Source organism: Stegodyphus dumicola, chromosome 7 (genome assembly GCF_044657685.1).
Source record: "Stegodyphus dumicola isolate Sdum_Otavi_A_Nest chromosome 7, ASM4465768v1".
In the NCBI taxonomy this organism is placed as follows: Eukaryota; Metazoa; Arthropoda; class Arachnida; order Araneae; family Eresidae; genus Stegodyphus; species Stegodyphus dumicola.
The window spans coordinates 182,933,782-182,954,434 of NC_140774.1; positions in this window are offsets into that span (position 1 = coordinate 182,933,782).

A 20,653-nucleotide genomic window follows, 5' to 3' on the forward strand; every position below is an offset into this window, starting at 1 on the left:
GCCTGTTGGAACTCCTCGCGGCTGAGGACCATACGTTGGATGCGGTTCTTCCGAATTTCTCTGGACTGCACTCGTCGGTCTCTATCTCCCAGTTTCGTTGGTCTGCCGACTAAGGGCACATTCCGACAGTCACCGCTCACCTTCCACTTCTTAATCACATTGGCCACTGTCGATTTTGGGTACTTCAGATAGCTAGATATGTCCCTTAAGGATGGGCCACATTTGTGATACCCGATAATTATACCTTTCTCGAAATCAGAGAGCTCCGAACTGCGAGGCATCTTGCATGCGACTAAAGCCGATGCTCTTTCCTACACGATATATACCAGCGGAGTCTGTGACGTACCTTAGGACCGCAGATATCGTCATTTGCATAGCTGTCCAAATACGTATTGGTAGTCAGTGTATTGGATAGGACTTGAGCTTTTACGACCATTTTGACTAGAAACACGAAAATCATTATGAACTGCGTGCCATTATCGCTGATATAATGAGAGAGAATTAGGTTGATTTTCTATCGAAATTTTTTATGTGGGTTCCATGTCGTATCGAACTGAAAAATGTATGACTATGAAACGTATTTTTGCATCGTTATTAGAGAAGGATTACAGCGATATCGTTGTCTCTGTTGTTAGATATATTACTCTCAATCTAAGTCAACTGGCAATCGAATACTTCTGCTAGTAAATCTAAAAATCATTTTTTTAATTTGCTTTTAAACATTTGTAAAATACATAAAATGATACGAGAAACTAAATATGGAATTTTTATAATTTAAGGGAGACAACAGTTGCAATTCATAACTAAGCAAAAAACGCTTTTTTGCAACAGAAAATACATTCCTTGTAAACCCGTTAAAATATTACAATTTATGATTATAAATTCAAAATTTATTTATTATAAATACAAAATTTGACATTCTACTTTTATCGGGACCGTATTTAAAATGTATGAATGTATGCCTGTGTGTATTAATGTATGTGTAAAATGTATGAATATGTGCCTGTGTGTGTGAATGTACTTAAATTTCTAATCCCGATATTGAAAACAGAGTAGTACCCAAAAGTTATATTATACGATGACCCCATTTCGCAAAATTTCTTCCGTTGGGTCATAAAATTTTCTGTGACTGATCTAGCAAACGATAACTGTTAAGAGATAAATATGTCTTACAGCGAAAGAATTAACAGATACTTAAAAATGTCATAAAATTAATATTAGTCAAAAGCGTACTAGATTTCTGAATTATTTAAAATGATAATTCAGAAACTGTTATCAACATTTTCCCGTATGTAGCACAGGATTTCGCAAAGGCACCGAAATTTTACGTTAAACTGCTATTCTGGCAACCATAGTCAATATACTATTTGTTAAGTATCATTAACATGCGATCAAAAACTTTGTAACGTATATATATATATATATATATATATACATATACATATATATGTATATGTATATATATATATATATACGTATATGTATATATACATATACATATGTATGTGATGTACGAGCTTTTGTTCGGAATAAATAGATTGGTGAAGAAATATAGATGCAGTCGTAGCTTAAATTATCAGACGATACGTCTAAAAAACATGATCCATTTATTATTGGTCAGGAGGAATAGCAGTTACAAAAATCATATTTCCGAAGTAAATAAAAAAGAATTACTAATAACTTTTTGTATGAAGTTTACTGCATCGTTACATTAAAGAAAAGACCCCGATATTCCTTTGCGAGTCCTTTTATAGCCTCTGGAAAGGCGGAGCTTCAAAGAAATGACGTCAGCCTCGTCAGCCATTCCAGTTCGCTTTAAATATCTCCAGAATATTCTATAACTGTACGTGCAGAAAAGGCGGGAAAAACAACTTGACTACGGGGCTGTGGATCTAATTCCATATCCTTTCAAATAAGAGACCATCGCCATTAAAAATGAAAAGAACATACAGTTAGAATTTTAAGTGTATTTTTGACTATGGAATTTTATTATTATATATATATATATATATATATGAAATGTAATTTCTCATACATTATTTGTTTTGTGCAGTAAGCGCAACAGGAATGAGACAAATTTTGGAATATAAAGTGGTAGGTTTATTTTAGCATCCATCTCACAAGCGTTTCTTTTCGTACCTTGAGCAGAAGCCCTATTTATCCCTATGTGTGCGTCATCCAATCAGCGATATTAATTGAAATCACGAGTTGACGCTATCTTCTCATCAGGAGTGTTCTTAAGAACTTTATGTAATATGACAGATTTATGAGTTTGGCGATTTGGAGGGCGCCAACAGGTTAATATATTTTATAGTAAAGAAAGGGTTTCGCCAAAATTTAGGAACAGGGATGCAATTTAGGTAGAGAATCGCCAACACATTATTAAGCAATATTATTAGAATTTAATTTAATCAATTGAGTTAAAAATATCATTACATATATAAGTAATAATTTTAAATTAGTTGTTTAAGTATTACATATTCTGCATATGAGAAAGGACATATATATAAGATATAACAAAATACGATTGCTGCTTTAAGCATAATTGCGAACTCAAAATTAACTATTCTAGATTTGATGCTCTCTCCCTAAATTCATTTCTTCTCCCAAATTTGAGATCTTTCCATGTTACGTAACACTGCTTGAAAAAGGTAACTAAAACTAAAATCAACCAATCATAGCTTGTCTGTACAATTGCATTTACTTCGGTACAAATACTACTCGAATGTTAACTACGTCATTCCATTCCCTAGCTTCCAACTTGCAAAGAACTATGAGCTGTTTATGCTGTCTCGTCCAAAATACTTATGAAGTACCTCATACACCTTAAAACCCATAAGATGTTCGAATATGTGACTGTTGCAAGAATTGGGATAACTTACTTATTTTAAAAGCAATTACTTCCAACGTTTTACAGCTGACTACATAATATAGCTGCTTTCTGAAATAGTAACTAGAAATTTTGTGTTGCCACAAATATTTTTATAATTTAATCCGCTTTATGACAACATTTTTTGTCATGTTTCCAAATTGCGCGCACAGTTTAAAACATTCTGTTTCATAATTTAATTCCATATTTAATATATAGCTTTTATAACATTTAGAAACTACTGTGAACCTAAAATTCTAAAAATTTCATGCTAAATTTTTATTTTATTTTGAGTTGAGTTTATAAAATGTATTTTATTAAAAAAATTTGTAATGTTTTCGCCCATAAAATTTTTCAATATTAAAATATTCACCAGATTGTTGGTTCAGTTAGAAAATAGTGCCGATATAAAGAATTCCAACCAATTTCAAGTATGTACCATTAGCCATTTTTAAACTATCGTGCGCGCAAGGTGGAAACATGGCGAAATATTTTGTCACAAAGAGTATTAAATTACAAAAATATTTGTGGCAACGCAAACTTTCTTGTTACTACTTTCCAAAGCAGCTATATAATGTAGTCAGCTGTAAAAAGTTGGAAGTAATTGCTTTTAAAATGAATAAAATATCCCAATTCTTGCAACAGTCACATATTTGAAGATCATGAGGGGTTTAAGGTGTAGGAGTCCCCTTAAAACCAATGTACATAGAATTTATCGTATTTCATTATGATTGGATAAATGATGATTTCAATGCGTGAAAATAAAGATTGGGACTTCTTGAAAATTAATTTTTGTCAGGTTATCGTTTCGTCTTTCTACTCAGCCATCTAATAGGGCAAGCCGTTGAAATATCTGATTCCTCCTATGCATGAAATTATCATATATACATACATATATATTTTTTCTGAATTATTATAATGAACATATTTAGTTAATGTGTTAGATACTTTTACATTTTGTGTCAATAATATACCTTATTTTCATACATTTTTGAAGTGCCCGAGGAGTTTTGAATAAATATGTATTACTCCTTCTTACGTATTTCAATAAAATGTTTCGAAACCAAAAATACTGAACCGTTAATTTACCAGTACTTTCATTTATCAAAACTGATAAAAAATCTACAGTTAATATACTGTTTATCTAATGAATAACGTAAAGTTACTTAATAAATAACCCAATTATCTGTTAACATAATAAATTTAAAAATTTGGTAAATTGTTTTATTTAATGGATAATTTTACCTAATTGTCTAATACATTTATCTACTTGAAAAAATTGGCAAATTTGCATTCGTAGTATTCTTTCAATTCTGTCAAATAGCTTTGATTCTTAGCTATAGCTCCGGGTCAAATATTCAATCAAAGTAAAATTTTTCTTACCACCCTCTTGTCAATTTTATCCCAGTTCTCTTGGGTCGTTTCCGAAGTCCGTTCAGTGTTCTTGGATGCGGTTTTCCCGAGTCATTTTATTAAAGGGGCTCGTACACCTTAAACCCCTTATGATCTTCGAATATGTGACTGTTGCAAGAATTGCGATATTTTGTTTATTTTTAAAGCAATTACATTAAACGTTTTACAGCTGGCTACATAATATAGCTGCTTCGTAAACAAGCAACCAGAAAGTTTGTGTTGCCACAAGTATTTTTGTAATTTAATCCGCTTTGCGACAAAATGTTTCGTCATGTTTCCACCTTGCGCGCATGATATTTTTAAAATGGCTAATAGTACATACTTGAAAATGCATGGAATGCTTTATATGGGCACTATTTTCTAACGGAACACAAATTCTGATGATTATTTTAATATTAAAAAATTTTATGCACGAAAACATTACAGATTTTTTTAATGAAATACATTTTATAAAATCAACTCCAAATAAAATAAAAATTTAAAGTGAAATTTTTAGAATTTTTGATTCACAGTAGTTTCCAAATGTTATAAAAGCTATATATTAAATATGGAATTAAATTATGCAACAGAATGTCTTAAACTGTGCGCGCAAGGTGGAAACATTACGAAACGTTTTGTTTTAAACGAAAAAGAGGATTAAATTATAAAAATATTTGTGGCAACACAAATTTTTTGATCACTATTTCAGAATGCAGGTATATTATGTAGTCAGCTGTAAAATGTTGGAAGTATTTGCTTTTAAAATAAATAATTAATCTCAGTTCTTGCACATATTCGAAGATCTTATGGATTTTAAGGTGTATGAGTCCCCTTAAGCAGAAAAGGCAAAAGTCTATGCAAGAAGCGTGGAATGCTTAAGACGAAATATCGGTTAACACGAAGTAATACAACGGTTCCAACAAATTACTACATATTTTCATGCATTTTGTTTCTTTTAGCACGAAACGAAAATCGTATAACACGAAAAGATATCCCTTCTGGAAATGAACAAAATACGGAAAATACCAGCCTCGCAGGCAAGATTTAAGGGGTGTGGGAAATAAAAGAGAGATGGTTTTACATGTTTTGTAGGAAGGGGGCTAACGTGGCTTCGAAATGCCCTGTCACACGAGCCAATTTTGTTTATCTAAGCTACTTTCAACCTCCACCCCTACAAACGCCACACAAAAACATCTCATCTCTCATCAGGTGGCTTTGGAATTCGGTGGCGAGTACATTGCAGTGAGTGTAAAAATTAGTGAGTTTGGTTCGCGCCAAAAGAAATGGAAAAGGAGAATATTGAAACTGAGCCGCTACTTGAGAAAGTTTCTGTATTATTGAACTGTCCTACTGTATCATTGGAAGAATTTGTTGCAGTTGATGATGATAATGTGTTGTATAGCACCAATTATGGCAGACAAAGACATTTTTGAGTTCGCTCAAAGCTGAAAAATATCATTGTCCAGATTCCGACGATGAAAATGAAATAAATAATGCAGCTCCTGTTCCCACGTCATCAGATGAGGAACAAGTTCCCCACGAATGAGGAACATCGTGAAAAGTATGAGCAGTTATTTAGACGCACATTCCAATGGTGAAATGAATAACCAAAGGACGACATCTATCAGTTTGTTGACAATTTCGTGCTAATCGAACAATTCGTTGGCAATGCAGAGAAAAATATCAGATTATTTTCCAAAAACTCAAAAGATATTTTGTTTTTCAAAAAAAAAAAAAAAAAAAAACTTAAATTTTGTATTGAATTAAGTTCTTGTGGATGATTTTGCTTCATTGATTTTTATTAAATACATGCATGTATGCATATCTATGTAAATAAAATGTTCTCTAATAAACTTAGTTTTGTTGATTATTTGGGGGGGGGAATATCTTTTAACACGAAGTTCTTTTAACACAAAAAATATTTCAGTCCGCTCAGTTTCGTGTTAAACGATTTTTACTGTATTTCATTAAACTCAATTTATTCCTTGCTCTTGATTCTTTCTTTGTGTAATAAGCGACAGTTGATTTGTACATGTAATTTAAGGCTTTCGCCATATGGAGTTTATGTTCATTGATGTGCTTTCTATACAAAGCGGGAATTTCTTCTTCAAAATTTGGTTCTAAAATACTCTACTCATATTACAGTGAATTCATTTTAGCCTCACTTGAGACTTTCATGAGTTTTAATTTCCCGTTGCAACGAAATCCTACAACTGTCATGAATAAGCGTTGGGAATATTTCTATACATTGGAAAAGGCCTTTCGTGCTGCCATTTTTGTCAGTTGAGAATTTTGATCTTTGTTTATTGCAGTTACTTGACATATATTCATGTCCCATTGAGTTTTCCCACCGAATTTCCATTTATATGCAGTGAGTTTTTTTTTTTCATATAAAGTTTTACAGTTTTCACAATATACTTTGAGAAAAACACATGAACTTTAAGTCTAAACATATTTTTTAACTCCAAATATTTACAAATGATTTTACTCACAGTTCCAGAAAACAATGCCATTCCGAGGAATAGATCTTTGTGTCGGTGATTTTTTTCTTCAGGATCAGAGATTTCTCTGTTTTGATATTTATTAGAACATTCTTATGATGCGATTTTGCGGCCATTTCTTCATTTTTACTTGCTAAATGCTTCTTTTCTTTCAAGTTTAGTATATTTTTACGAAATGCCAAACCACGGTAAGATAGCTTCCCCACAAAGCGTTGTTAGAAAGTGGCATGGAAAGACAGGGTTGATAGATTTGGCGCAAAATCGCCTTTTGGCGGCATTTGGTGAAACAATTGACGATATGTGATAGACGGAGCGAGAGCATTTTTCTAGAACGCTTTTGTAGCGGGTTTCCTCGAGAATGCTCTCGACAGGTGACAGGTGACGGAGGACGGGGACGCCTGGCGTATAACAGAGGTAAACAGGCATATGTCCCACGTCCTCCACTATCTCGAAGAAGCAACTCGCTGGAGCCCCGTGAGGCTGCACCGGGAGTTTACATGGCTATACAGGTGCTAGATGTCGGGTAGTTTTTACATAGGACGTTGTTAATAACACAAAGTAACTTAAAAAAGAATATAAAGGATAGCATTAAAACACTAAAACACTCATATAAGCTGAAACACATAGATATACAAAATTAAACGTAAAAGCATAAAAACACACTCGTAATTACGTAACATAAAGACATAAAAACACACACGAGAATACGTATCATGACACATAGAATACATATGGAAACACGTAGAGCACATAAATTCAAATATTACGCACAGAAGAAACATATGAGACATAGTAACGTGTGCGTAAAGCAGTAGCGCTGTGCGGAAATATGCTCAGTTCACATAATACATAATGTACATACTTTCATTAGGGGCTTCTGTTGCATGAATTACATATTTCATTGCATACACTACATTCGTGCATTGTACGGATATTATATATTTCGATTTACGATAACACATCATTCCATTGGGTGCCCAGTGCTTTACACTGATAAACATGTCAGTAACATTATTTCTGCAAGTTGGTGGCTATTGAAAGCAGATGTTAACACGAGGCTCGAAATTGAATGTGGAATGTGTATTACAGAATGCGTACATACTGCGAATATCTAATCATTGAGTACATTGTCTGCAGTACCATGCTACTGTGGCTCTCAAGTGTCTTGCCCTAGGACGTTGATTTGCTGTACAACTGCGCAGATACTCCTTATAGCTGGCGGGTGTTTGATTAGTAAGTTGAAAGCTGTATATAACCTTGCCTGTACGCAGAGAAGAAGAGTATGTTGAGTTCAGTAGTAGTGGTTTAAGTTCCGAGAGCGATGGATCGAGTCGGGAGCTGTAATTTAGTGCTTTGCCGTGAAGCTGTCTTCACCATTATAGTCTGATAGCCTGAAGGCTGTGTTGCGGATTGTTTCAGCGCGTTTGGGTTTGGACGACTGTAACGCGTCTTTGGAACTTTCCTGTGTAATACAGACGAACAAATTTTGATTTGATTCTTCATCAAGTTGCAAAGTCTAGTATATGAACTTCTGTCTGAAACTGGAGTAGAAGGAAAGTACACAGGTGACAGGTGACGGACGACGCCTGGTGTTTAACATAGGTAAACAGGAGTGTGTCCCACGCCCTCCCCTATCTAGGAATAACAACTCCCTGAGGCCCCGTGAGGCTGCCTCGGGAGTTTATAATACAGATCTAAAGATCAGGGAAACTACACAAGAGATTTGCACAAGGAAAGGGGTAAAGTACAATTTATTAACTCTTTAAAATTTGCAATGCGTCAACTCGACGCTAACAAACTTCGCCTCTGCTTGGGCGGTAACTCAAAGTCAGATAATGAAACTAAAATTTGAAGCTGTTCACAAACGATAGAACTATACCACAGGACTCAGCGATATCTCCTAACTTAAACCCGTTCGAAGCAATGTGCAACAAATAAATGCAATTTAAGCCATTTGAACCAGCAATAAGCAAAACGCCAATACGGCAGAGGTGGCGGTTAAAGGCCTAGCTCTCTCTTTCTGCTACCGAAACTCGGCTTTTAAATACTTTCTACAAGGTAGAAATTTGGATTCCTTCACGCGTGCTACAACGTTTATCTATTCTGGCTCTGACAATTAGGTTAATGAAGGCTACAAAGTGTTGCCATTAATTACTCCAAATCAGCGAACCCGTAGAACGCAAAATTATTAAAGATACCATTTGTTGAAATGCAATGGCGTCGATTTTACACCATTCTACAATTCGTTAATGTAAATATTTTTCCTCTAAAAGTGCATTTATGTAACCTTCTAAGCCATGCATCAATTTAGGGACTATTTCCGTAATAAATCTGTTATTCTGTATCCCAGTCAAAGGGAAACAGTAGCAGCCGATCATGTTGAAAATGCCAAATCTTTATCTCAAAATTCTCACTAGAAAATTTAACCATAAAACCGTTTCCATTTGTTTTGATAAATAAAAACACTCAAATAACAATAATGCATAATATAATAACAGAAGATAAATTTAATTCACTTTCAAAGCAGTTATTTAAGTCCATTATGGTAATGTTTAGTAACACATATGTTATGACATTCTTACATTTTACAGTTTTTGAAATTCAGCCCTATTGAGCAATTTCCTCTTGTCACTTAGAAAGTGATTTTGAGGGAAATGGAATTTCAGCGTTAGAACTTGAACCTAAAAAAAAAGTGCAACGTTTCGAATCCATCTATAAAGTCCTTTCGTCACGTGTTTGTTATTCTCTCTTGAGACACACGAAGACATTATTTTTTCTCGTGAAATCCTGCTTAAAATTTCAGATTTCTTTATATACAAGAGGACATCGAATCATCAAAAAATGACATTCGCTCCCTTTATCCGACGCATTGTCGGCGGGATTGTTTCGCAGTTTCTTTTGCTCTGAAAAACAGCGAACTTTCCTTATTTCAGCAACGTTTCTTTAGAAGACAGATGGACTTTCGTTTTCCTTCAAAATATTGAAAATCCTTTTTTTTTTTTTTAAACTTCAGCAGGAAACACGCAAGTTTAGAGAATAGTTTCCAAAGAAAATTAAAGTCCAAGACTCAAATACCTCTAATATCTTTTATCAGAACGTTCGTGATAGGAAGGCGGATCAATTTTCCCATTTTCCTTTTTTGCTCTTGGGCAATAATCGAAGAGTGTTATTGGGCTTTGAAACGCTTGAAGCAAAAATTAAGCTGCGTTAAAGTTTTGCTCAAAATAGGAAAATCTAAGTAATTCATTTTTGGTTGAATTAATGTTATCGACTAATATTCTTTCTAATAAAATATTTCCCAGATTCAAATACTTTCAGAAGGCTTTTAATAATAGAATTACATGATATATTAAAAGCAAATTAAGTGATATTCTGTTTTTTTTAATATTAATGCAGATAAATTTTAAAACTTAACGTATAATATCCAGGTTTTGCAATTTCTATAGATAAATCTTTAAAAAATTAAAAGTTGGATAGATACTGAGGATATAATTTATTTTCAAAATATATACCACAATGAATTATTTTAACCCCCATCAATCTGTTAAAAGTTCAAAAGTATTTGCGAATTCTGCATTTAAAATAACTGGCAAATTCTCAGCAGCAAATGGTTTTAATTAACCGCTTAACCCGCGGGAAGGCGCGTGGGGTGTATCATACCCCACTCCTACATAAAAGTGCAATATTCCTAACTTGTGAAACTTAAATTCTGTGCCACATTCAGTAGCTGAGTTTCTAGTTGTGGTTGACTTTCAGAACCGCTTTTTCTTTGCCTGTGTGTTTCAGAAAAAGATTTATCGGTATTTTGTTGGAACTGGGTTATGACACATCCCACGCGCCTGTCCGCGTAAGTGTTTTTCTGACTGGTTACAGCCGAAAACATTGCGGCAAAAACATCGCAGACGAAAATGTCGCGGAGAAGACAACGCAAGGCGAAAACGTCGTGCTACAAAACATCGTGGGAGAAAACATCGCAAAGAGAAAACATCGCAGTTCTGAAACATCGTGGTACAAAACATCGTCGTCGAAAATAAAGCGGTTCAAAAACATCGCAGTTTAAAAACATCGTCGTTGAAAATATCGTGGTAAAAAATAAAGCATCTACAAATCATCGCATGACGATAACATCGCAGACATGCTTTTTTCAGGCATGCTTTAATAAGTGTAAATGGATATTCCCATAATGATTTGTGAGCGCAAGATGGAAAGAAGGATAATTTTTACTTTCATATTTTTTATTAATTAATAAATTTTTGCTGAGAAAATAAAAAGGAAACATAAGCATAAAAAATTAATGCAACTTATAGCACTTAATAGAATTTTAAACCGACATAGTTAACTAACAAAGGCCATTAATAAATCATTTTTATAAAGTTTTTACTGGCAATATTTCATGAAAAGTATAATCTATAAGTTACATTTAATTTTCTATGCTTAAGTTTCCTTCTTACGTTTTCAGCAAAAATTTATTAGTTAATAAAATATGTGAAAGTAAAATTTATCCTTCTTTACACCTTGCGCTCACAAATCATTATGGGAATATCCATTTACAATTATTAAAACCTGAAAAAAGCATGTCTGCGATGTTATCGTCATGCGATGATTTGTAGATACTTTATTTTTTACCACGATATTTTCGACGACGATGTTTTTAAACTGCGATGTTTTTGAACCGCTTTATTTTCTACGACGATGTTTTGTACCACGATGTTTTCTCCCACGATGTTTTGTAGCACGACGTTTTCACCTTGCGTTGTTTTCTCCGCGACGTTTTCGTCCACGATGTTTTTGCCGCGATGTTATCGGTGGACACCTTGTGACTGAATATTTAGTTCAGAAATTTATTTCTAGAGTGTAACAGTAAATATTTCTACTCGCAAGTGATTTTAAAGTACTTGATATTAAATTCTTAAAAAATTTCTAATCGCATTATGGTAAAAAGAAAGATTCCCTGTGAATTGGAGATGCAACGCCTGTGAGATTTATTAGAAATATTTGAAAGCGATGAAGATTGCATTTCGGAAACTGAAGATGAAACTAGGAATATTTTCTACACTGTTTTGGTTTCCAAAAAGATAAAACATTAATTCCTAATGTTCCTAAAAAAGGAAAAACTGTTCTTATGCTTTCAACATTATATAACGATCATACTATAGATGATACTATTGGAGAAAATAAAACGCAAGGAATTATATGTTTTTATAATATGACTAAAGGAGCAGTGGATATGGGGGATGAAATGTCAGCCAATTATTCAATTGCCAGAATAACCAGGAGGTGGCCAAAGGTAATTTTCTTTCCTGCACTGAATGTTGCTGTAATAAATGCTTGAATTATATTATATTCAACTGCTAATCCACCAACTAGAAACAGAAGTCTGTTTTTGAAGGACTTAGCATTACAATTAATGAAAAAACGTATTGAAGTAAGATTAGAGTTTAATACTCTACCAAGAAACTGACGTACTGCATGCCAAAACAAAAGCAGAAGTTTCGACGAAGAATTAAAACGAATACATGAAATTCGAAACAACTAAGTGTGAAAGATGTGATAAATTGCCCGTGCGCCAAGGACAGAAGAACGTGAATGCAATGTTTAAAATGTGAAAACATTCTGTGCCAAGAACACATGAATGTATTTCGTTTAAAGTGTAAAGAAATCAAATAAGCATTGTGTATTAGAGATGCAATCAAACTTAGAGGCATGATGTTTATTTTTTTATTATTTTCTTTTATCTTAATTTTAACTCTAAGATTATTTTGGAAATTAATTTTTTGAAACTCAGTTTTTATTCACGTATTTATAATACACGAGAACAAGAAAAACAGCCTTGAAACTAAATAAAGCTATTTTTTATCGTATTTTAAATATTGGGGTATGTGATACCCCACGCGCCCACTCTAGTAACCTTTCTCCGTGCGACTTCCGCCGGGTTAAAGAACAGTCTTTCTTCTGTTCAGGTACAGCTCATATCAGTAATAGTAAATACATATGTTAGATAAAAAATATAAAAGCAAACTTCTAAATTTAATTCATTATAACCTCTTTTATCTTCTGTTTCATTCGGGAACTTCATCTCTCTGTCCTAAAAATAGCGCTTAAGTCTAAACTGCGTCATTCAAATTAATCATGCGATCTTACGTAACCCTTAATGCAGATGCCTTTTGACCAATCACCAAAATTGCAAACCAAAACTTTTCTCTTCGCGTGCTTCCATCTTGCATAACTACGCACTTTAGCTTTGTTCTGTACTGTGCTAAGATGTACTTTCGCTGGCTTCCTTTCTATCCTAATAATATCAAAAATGTAAATCTTCTGTGGAAAAAGTGATTGTGGCCACAGATATCAATTGCAAATAAAATTGGAATTAAAACTTCCTTGACTGCAAAGTTCTTCAGATATTACCAAGTTAACATTATTAGCATACTACGCACTCAAAATTCTTCTTCAGTATGGATCTAAGCACGCATCGACACTGCTCCGGTTTTTCATTATGCTTTTTTTATTATATATATATATGTGTGTGTGTGTAATAAGATGACTTGGTGAAAGAAAGATGAACAGATTGGCGGTGGTGTCCGACATTATAACTGCGTAGTTAGCAAAATGGCACTCGAAGTACACACATTGTAAGGATCCTAAGTTTTACTAACGTTTATTTTATTTTAAAACTGTACTATCATTTCTTATTATCTACTTCCGGCCAGAATTAAATTCTTTAACTTGTTTATGCAAATTGTCTTCCTAACGCCCATGTATTTAAATTGTGGCTTTTTGCCAAGAGTTAGGGAGAGAGAAGGATAATTAGGATACAGGCCGCTTGCCACTGCAGTTTTACGAGTTTTCACTCGGTTGCTGGTTGCCTTGGCCAGAGGTTTAGTCCTCTTGATATTTGAAAACGTATTGTAGTTTCAGCAGCTCGGCGTACTACATACGTACCCTTTTAAATAAAGGCCAGTCTTAGTGCTAGGCATATGTATACTCATTCAAAGTTAGCTTTCAGTTAGAGTTTTAGTTAGTAGTTTTATATTCTTGCATTCAGACCACAAGTGATTGGTCTCTGTATTCCGAAGCTCGGAAGTACCTGTAAAGTATTGAAAATAAAGCACCTTCCTGCTTGAGTCGTCTGTTATACACAAATCTTGAACATAGCTTGAGTAAGCTCCCTGTTCTTATTCAGGACGCAGCATGTTTCCAAAGCAAATCAAGAGAAATACAAGTCCTGATAACATAACGATAAATTTCACACATCTTCGATAATGCACATCATCACTGTGGGCGCGTTAAGCAGCCCTCCCCAATTTTGTACAACTTACATTTCGTAAACAATGGAAGACAATTGGAAAAGTAAACTCTGCGTGGCTAGCGACAAGGCGACGCATGCGTCTAGAAGCAAAAGTGAACAGCGAAGAAGAGGGAGTTGCGACGCAATTAACCTTTTATACCGAATTGCATTTTAGTTCACATAACAGATTGATGTCCAGATGTTGGATTCAGATTTCATAAGTGCGCGATACTGGTTAATTGAATGATCTCTTTCGATTAGTTAGAAAAATTATTGTTCAACAGAGCAAGTAATAATTAAAATTAGTCTTTAGAATGAAGACAGGGGATAAAAGGTTATTATTTATTTATTATTTGAAAGACAGGTATTTTATATTTTACATATTAGATATTTTATATATTCATAGATTTCGCAGTTGATTACCTAATATTAAATAAATTCTGAATAATTTTATGCATATAAGTAGGGAAGTTTCAAAACTGCATAGTTATCGCCAGAGAAATGACATAATTATTGGAAAGTGAAAAAATCCTTCAATAATCATATTAAAAAATCTGGCATTTTTTATTAATTTAAATCTTATGGTTTACTAGTACAAAAAAATTAAACGAAATGTTATTATATATTGATAAAATGTAATTCTCTAATTAAAGTACCAATCTGACTAGTGAATGAGATAAATATTAAAAATAATTATCTTCAATTTCACTTCACTTACGGCTTCCAAGTGCTTTTGAATTATAATAAGTTACGAATGCTGTATGGTTCTATTGTTTTCTTTAGAGTTAATATGAAGTCAATCAACCGACCAAAACAGTGAGTCATATGTTGTTTATTAATAGCATGTAATAGATACAACAAATCATATGTAACAGATGATATCTCTTTCTGAGCCATTTTGCAATTCTAACACCAGAATTTTCCAATACATTAATCCGCGAGATTCTGTTTTATAAATAAGATAAATTGTTGGCCATTTAATATTTTAATATTTATTTATCCCATATTTATTCAGAAAAATATGTCTTACATTTATTACATTTCTGATTTTCTCATGTTTTTAATTTTCATTTTGACTACATCATAACTTTAATGTTTACTTCCTTGTATCATGTAAATGATGTATTGTAATCGCGAAAAATTTCGAATATCATATTTCAAAGAAAACATCTATTTTAACCGCTCTTGAATCCTTTTGAGAGATATCTCTACGTGCGGACAGAATAAAGGACTCTTTTTGACAAAACGAATTGTAAAATGAATTTATAATAGATTTAGAAGAGAATTTTTCGTGACGTTTATACGTACCTACGTACGTACGTATGTATGTATGTATCTCGCTAAGTCAAAAAAGAGTAAGCTTCGGAACGTTGAAATTTTGTACGTTTCGAAGGTCTATAACATGTAGTTGTGCACCTTCCTTTTTGGTTGCCATCGGCCGCACCAAAAGTGTATATATATATATACTCACTCTATTATACGGCTCGGTGATGTCTATATAACTATATGCTCAATCTGTTACACGGCTCGGTGATCTCTATATAAATATATGCTCAATCTGTTATAGAGCTCGGTGATCTATCTATCTATCTATCTATCTATATAGATAGATAGATCATATATATATATATATATATATGGGGGGAAATGTAATTGTAACTAAGTTTGTGTAAAACCGCCATCTAGATTACGATGTGGTCAGACGAGAAGTGAACGATCTTGAGTACGAACGTGTACAAAATCTTTTAACAACTATTCTTTTACTTTCCTTTTCATTCTAATGTAAATAAATAAATCCTAGTTTAACTTCATGAGCTGTAGTAATGTTTATCATCAAGTCTTCCCAATACAGGGTGATGCAAAATTCATCATCAATATTTGATGGGGAGGTAGGGAATTACATTTCACATTACTAAAAACGTTAAACAAAATATACTGCACAGCGCATCTAAAGAGAAAGATAACTAGAGTTTATCTCAGTTCACGCTGAACTACAACTCGCAACAACAATAACTATGCAACTTAGATGCTCTGTATCCGGCCTTTTATACTTTTCAACCTATCTTGGAGATATTTCTAGTACTCTTTGCTTCTCGAAATTACTGGAAAGCAATCAGAGTGTGGAATTTATGGTTACAGCTAACATAGTATTCAAATACATTTATTCAATTTTAATACATATTATGGTAATACAGGAATCGGACCAAAATATCGCCGAATTCGGCGATTTTGGGCAATTTCTCGCCAAATTTGGCGAAAAAATAATTTGGCGATAATCTAAAACTTTCCACAAAAGTAGTCGTACATTTCTTCACAAGAGCTTCATTGCCGAGATATTTCTAGTACTTTCTGGTTCTTGAAATTGCTGGAACGCAATATGAGGTTAGAGTTACGGTTACAGCTAATATAGTGCTCAATTACATTTATTCAATCACAGCCCGGAAATACAGGGACTGAACCGAAATTTCGCCAAATAATCGCCACATTAGTCGACTTTGGCGACTTATTTTGTCGTCAACTCCAAAATCGTTGTCAGTTTGGTGATATCTCGCCAAATAACAGAGATACCCATTTACTCAATGTTAAATGCGCTTGCCCCTGTATTCTTAGTTTTCCGGCATAGCTCTTTAAATTTGTCTCGCGTTACATTACACAGAAAAATGCATCAGTTTTACTTCTACTTCTACTAGAATTACTTATCTAAGTACAAAATTCGTAAAGGTTGTTTTATTTATGATGTAGCAAGTAATTTTTCTCATTTAATTTTTCTCATTTTTCACAGATTTGAAAAGGGATTTTTATACTGGTCGCATATACGTCAGTTTAATTTTGGAAATCCTCCTTTTAATTATCTTTATTACTTTAAAGTAACAAATGAAAGGGACTAATCAGGCAGGTGCTATTATTTACGGAATTATCAGAAACTAAAAGAACTTGAATGTAATTCTGTAAAATATTCAGCTTCTGTGGTTAGTCATCTGTAAATATGTTAACAATGTCTAAAACACAAAAGACGAAAAGATAAAATTTAATATCCTTGTCTTTTTATACATTTTATGCTATTCATATTTTGCGAAAGCTTCGCAAATTTTCTTGATAAAAAATTTGAACAAAGTATCAACTGACATTCAGAAAATTTTTACTGAGTTTTTTTAAAGTATTCTTTGAAGAGGAAAGTAATTTAGAACATATTTTTTCTTCTTTTGTTCGTTTTCATACCAAAAAATTTTCCTTTACTCTGTGTTAATTTAGTTGAGTCCTTTGATAAGCAAAAAACAAAACAAAAATAAATAAACCCGAATATAAAACACAGCAAATTTTAAAGATACATATCTGGCAAAAACTAATTGCTAAAAAACTATTCGAATTTTTATTTTATAATACACCCTTTTTTTTCAGATATTCTTGTTTAATCTTTAAATTAACTTGCACAAACGAGAGCTTTTTTTCTTTTTCAGGCAAAATCCTGGAATATCATACTAATAGCGTTCCCTTCCTCCCTTCTACAGCAAAAAGTACTGATCGTTAATGATGTCGGTGCATTTAAACTTTTCACAAAATACACTCACGACACCATTTTAGTTATTCGTTCAGAAATTATCGAGTTTTGATCTCAAAGAATCGTTTCACCGGAATAAAGGTTATAAAAAATGAATGCACGATCTTTTATTTTCTGTAAAGCAAAAATTAAGGAACTGTTTTGAATTCTAAAGATTTCTATCTTTAAACAAGTGTTTTTTTCTGCATTAACAAAGAAGAATTATTCTGAAATGAAAAATTGAGGAACACCGCTGCTTTTAAAAAGCGTATTGTAAAAAAATAATGTATAAATAAATTGAAAGTTTTTCAAGTGAATAAAGGCCTTTTTTATGTTGGAAAGGTAGGTTTTAGAACAGAGATCTTATATGTAAATGTTGTTGGAATAAAAAAAAATCTGTATCAGTGCGAAAACCAATCTTAAAAAGGCTATCGAAATATTAGTTTTAATAATAATAGTCAAATATAAAATGTATAAATCGCTATAAAATAGCACGTAATAATAATAAGAACCAAATGTGTATTCCTGATTTCTCTAGGGAGGAAGAGGTAAAATTACGCTCATATTGAAATAAATAATAAAGAATATACTCCCAAAACGTTGTTATTAGGCATTTAAAGTAAAATGTAACCATGCGACCTAGAGCTATTTTGCGATTTTTCAAAATTGTAAAATGCCTTTTTACTTCCTTGTACGAAGTAAAAAGGAAGTATTGTAATCGCGAAAAGTTTCAGGCAACATAATTCAACGAAAATATCCATTTTGACCACTATCGAATGCAATTTAACGATGATTTTGGGTGATATCTGTACGTAAGGACAGAAAAAAAGACTGTTTTCCTCCAAAAAAACTAAAAAACTGCTTTAAAATTAATTCTGAAGAGAATTCTTCGTGGCGACTGTACGAACGTATGTACGTACGTACGTACGTATCTCGCATAACTCAAAATCGAGTAGCCTCAGAACGTTGAAATTTTGTATATGGGACTGCTATAAGATGTAGATGTGCACCTCGTATTTTGGTTGCAATCGGCCGCGCCAAACGTATATAAATATATTTATAAATATATCCACTCTGTTAACCGGCTCAGTGATCTCAGTTTCTTTACTCTTATATGTTTGTAAATTGTACATTTTTGGCTTTAAAAATGATTGAATTATGTTGTTTTTATCTTCCGGTTAAGAGTTTTATGCCTTTAGTAAATCTGTATGCAATATGTTTAGAATTATCAACAATTTTAAAATTGTTTAAGTGACGCTAAGCCTAATTTGATGGCGGCCATTGCTCTTGTTTATATTTGAAACAGCAGACTAGTGGATTTGTTGCCAATCTAGAGAAACTTAGCTTCGCAACAACAAAGATAACGCCTTCATTTATTATTTAAATCATGCTTAATCCTTTCTGGAATTTTTTTGAGGAAATAATCGTTTAAAATTTACTTCGTAATTTTTAATACAGATACTTTGAGTTTTTATATATTTTTGCCTCGTCGCGAAGTAAAAACTGAATTAATTGAATGAGAATTACTCAATCGTCTGTGAAAAACTGTTTCTTTTTAGTTTTGTTTCTTAATTTCTTTTATACATAGTTCTAGCTTTATTATAGTATTTGAATAGAACATGTGGCAACGACTAGATAATTCTTTAAATGATATAAATTTTGTGCATTCTGAGTTATAATATGAACGAAATATAATACTGTTAAGTAAACCTAGCGCCAGAGTGTCGCTATGGTAAACAAAGTGAATTTTAAAGAATAATGCATTTATTCTATTGTCGTTTATGCGCTGTCGGCGAAGTAGGTTTAATTCAATCTAATAAGTTTAAATAAAATGCAAGAAAAAATGCGTATAATTTAATATTCCGAACAAGGAAGTCATGTGGTGTACACATCAGATTTCTTTTACATTTTATCCAATTGTCATCCATAAATTATGCTGCATGAACTTGTAAAGCCATTAGTTTATTTTAAAGCAGAGGAAGTGAAAAATATGCAATATCCTAACTGGGACTTGAACCTAGACCTCTCGAATACGCGTCAAGTGTGCTATAATACGAAGACATGCAGAATGGAGGGAGAAATTACCATATATACTCTCCCTTTTAAAGGGCGACTGAAGATTAGGCGACCCAATCGCCGAATCCTGGTGGTGAAGAATCATCATCCATCATTTTTTAGTTCGGGCGAGTCATTAGTTATTTTGAGAAGAAGAAAAATAACCAATGAATAGGGAGAAGGGAAAAATATGCAATACTCTCACCGGGACTTGAACCTGAAGGTCTCAAATACGCGCCAAGTTTACTACTGTTACACCACGAAGGCATACAGAAAGGAAGGAGGAAATACCTTATAAACTAAAGTAACAGAAAATGTAAAAGTTCAGTGTTTCTTAAGAAGGGTAGGGTGATGGCATCTTTACAGAAATAACATAACTTCTGTCTGTACTTTTTCCAAGTATTCAGTATTTCCTTTTTCTGTTATTATTTAATTCCCCTATGCGCACGCACACACACACACATATGTACATGTATTTCGTAATTACGAAACAATTTTAAAAACATTCAATAATTTCCAATATTCCTCCCCGCTGATGATGTAGCATTGAAGTTGATTGAATTCCTCTTCTGTTTTGTTCTTTTTTCTTTAAGTTTCTTAAAATTTTTTGAACGTCGTGGGTATTGCTTGTTTAAAATTTTTGGCCTTAATCTTCCAGCACACGCGCTTGGCAATTTTACATGATCACGCGCGCGTCGTATTTTTTACGACATTCGTTATTTTACCGTTTTTGGCACGAAAAACGACAGAAATGAGTGAATATTGATACTAAATTTGTTAAGAAATAAAATATTAATGTTATTATTGCAAAAGTACAAGCGATATCCCATTCAAATATAAGTAAATTATTTTTAAGTTCTTATGTTTATGAGATGGAAATGCAATGATGTATTTCATTATAGAAAATTTTAAATTTATTATTTAATAATTATATTTTAAAATCGAAGCTAATTTTAATATTCATCAAAAGCAAGTATAGACAATAAAAAAGGAAAACACCTTAATAAGGAAAA